Source organism: Lactuca serriola, chromosome 6, assembly GCF_051521515.1.
Source record: "Lactuca serriola cultivar US96UC23 chromosome 6, Lser_US96UC23_V15, whole genome shotgun sequence".
Lineage (NCBI taxonomy): Eukaryota > Viridiplantae > Streptophyta > Magnoliopsida > Asterales > Asteraceae > Lactuca > Lactuca serriola.
In genome coordinates, this window is record NC_136413.1 from 38589104 (window position 1) to 38592237 (window position 3134).

General features: G+C 38.9%; 1 pseudogene; it reads right to left on the bottom strand.

Annotated features, from left to right (window-relative positions):
- Positions 1 to 1068: 1068 nt before the first annotated feature.
- On the bottom strand, positions 1069 to 2879 carry LOC145057897 (UDP-glycosyltransferase 73C3 pseudogene; annotated as a pseudogene).
- Between the last annotated feature and the right edge of the window lie 255 nt (positions 2880 to 3134).

Here is a 3134-nt window from a genome sequence, read left to right on the forward strand (position 1 = left end):
TTATGACATTATTTCTCTTTTGAATAAGTTTGGATGTTTTTCGGTTACTTCAGTTTTACGTAAACCAATTGTGTGTTCTTCTTGTCAACTTTTGAAAGGCCATCGTTTATCATTTGATATCAATAATATATGATCTTTGCATCATTTGGACTTAATTCACCGTGATTTGTGGGGACCTACATATGTTACATGAGTTGATAGCTATCATTATTATGTGGTCTTTATTGATGATCATTCTTGTTTTAGTTGGTTTTACCCGCTAAAGATGAAAGCCGCTTTCTTTTCTGTTTTTACCATGTTTATGAAGCTTGTGCAAACACAGCTCGGTTGGAAAATTAAAACCTTTCGGAGTGATGGTGGAAAGGACTTTGTTAATAATAATTTTCGTGCCTTTTTGGCAGAAAATGGTATGTTTCATACACTTTCATGTCCTTACACACCTCAGCAAAATGGATATGTCGAACAGAAACACCGCCACATTGTTGAACCCAGGTTATCTATGCTTTTGATGCTCATGTTCCTGCCATGTATTAGGTTCATACATTTAGTTCAACAACTTACATCATCAATAGATTACCCACAAAAGTTTTGGATGATCCTACTATATTGTCAGGTTCCAATTTTTAGCAATTTTCAAACCTTTGGTTGTCAGATCTTCCCTTATCTTTGGGACTATGATCCTCATAAGCCCTCGCCAAGAAGCCTTCCGTGCATTTTCTTGGCTATAGCTTTCAGTATAAAGGTTAATGTTGCCTTGATCCGACAACATCTCGTGTTTATATCACACGACATGCTCGATTTAATGAATATTGCTTCCCTTTTTTGGTTTTCTAGCATCTACAAACTTTTCATCTCTTCTGTTGACCAGCTTTTTTGAAGACCCGTCTAAATTTGTCATATCATTCTAACAGGTAACCAAGAGACTCTTATTAGTCACTAGACTTCAAGTTTCGCTTGAGGGGATATTAGAAATAAACAAAAACAATAGTACTTTGTGGTGTATATTGTAAATTGTTATTTCCTGTGTATTAGTTTCTAAACACAACATGTGCACGTTTGTAATATTGATTACATATAAATATACTTCTAATTTTTTTTCAAAACTTCTATAGTTTTCCAATAGACATAACTCCATTACCTTCATGGTATGAAAAACTTGTTTGAGGAACATGCACTTTTCAAACAAAAACATAAGCTATGAAAAATAAAAATCATTACAGAAATCTTGATTCATCACTAGCAATTCCTACAACTTAGCCTGCCATGTCCTTATTCGTGTGTAGCATGATATCTTCATCGAAGAGTTTCAAATTTAGCCAAGATGATCCTCCCTCTTCTAATGCTTTTTCAGCCATCTCCCTAAAATATTGAGCCTTTTCTCTTCGCTCTTTTCCTTCAATACCTTCATCCATCACCACCTTCACAGCTTTACACACGTCCTCCCGTTTCACTTGTATCCCAGCTGCATCTTCTTCCCCTAAATACCTCACTGATTTAGCCCCAACACCCACACCACTTCTCACTACTTCCACAACCAATCTCTCATTAAAAAACTGCTCAGAAAATTGAGGCCATGTGATCATCGGTACACCCACACTAATCCCTTCGATAGTCGAATTCCAACCACAATGAGTCAAGAAGGCTCCAACCGAAGGGTGGGACAGGATTAGAACCTGTGGGGCCCACCCATGGATCAAAACACCTCTTCCTTTCACTCTCTCTTCAAACCCATCTTCCTTCAACCATTTCTCTATCTCTTCTGTTCTACTTCCTCCTTTCTCCACTAATATAAACGGGAACTTTGACTTCTCTAACCCTAGAGCCAGTTCTATAAACTGCGGAGGTGTGAGTCGTGTTAGGCTCCCTAAACACGCGTACACTACACTCCCTGGTTTCTGACAATCGAGCCAGGTGATGCACTCATGGTTATTCACCATTGAAGCTTTATCTATATCATTCTTGTTCGCTTGTGAAAATGGTCCAATACACCAAACTTTTCCCTTCACTTTTCGATATTCATCGATGTATCTTTTTTCCAACTCTTCAAAACTGTTTATAACTATCCCGTATGCTCCTAATTCGGCTGCTCTAATCTTCTCACGTATAATATTTATGCCCTTTTCATGTGCACCCTTTCCAGGATTAAACATCCCCGGAAGCTGGGATCTAGTCATGGTTATCTTATCCGGTAAACCCGGCAACCAAAACGGGTCGAAATCGCCCACCTGTTCATGAATCTTGGAATCTAATAGATTATGTGTAGCTAACCGAGTGAAACAACTCATTCCATCGAAAATAACCCATGGAATCTCAAACTTTCTTGCAACATCTGCTGTCCATGATAAAGTCTTGTCGGAAATGATACAACTTGGCCTCGGGTTAAGCTCTCCAAACACCTCTTCAAGTGGTTCTTGAAGCTTTGCACTTGCATCGAAGAAGTTCTTGGTCAACTTGAGTGTGGGTAGATCGTCTAAGTTTTCACATCCTTCTGGTAATCCGTATCCTGTGGTTGGGAATTGGAGTTGGAGGATTCGGATGGAGAGGCCGGACGCCACGGCACGGTGGAGGAATCCCCCGAACCTGGCGGTGTTGCGAGGTGTGATGACGATGGTGACGGTGGCAGAGTGTTTCGCTATGAGTTTTGCCATGTTCATCATTGGAATGAGGTGACCTGGGCACATTAAAGGTATCATAATAAAATGAACATTGGACGCCATTCAGTGTATGGCCGGAGTATGATCTTCTTTGTGAATAAGGTGTTTTAACTGATGTCTTTTAATTAACTTAGGTTTTTGGTGTTGATGTGATTTGACTTTTTTTTTCAGGGATCTGGACCTTTTCCATTGCTGAAAAGGGCAATTTTTAAACAAGGTATATGTACTTGCTGCATACTTTACAACATCTTATTGTATTATTCATTTGGGTGACATACGGACATAAAAGAAATGCAAAACAGGCCAGCCCACTTCGATTGACTTTGACAATAGTAGTTAATTTTGATTGTGACAATTATTATTATTTATACCGTCAGTGTCCTTAAATGGATTGCTTTCAAAACAACAAGATTGTCCTTCAATTTTTTAAAAGCATGCAACTTAGGGAGGAGGTAGCGGCTACCACTCTCTTTTATTTTA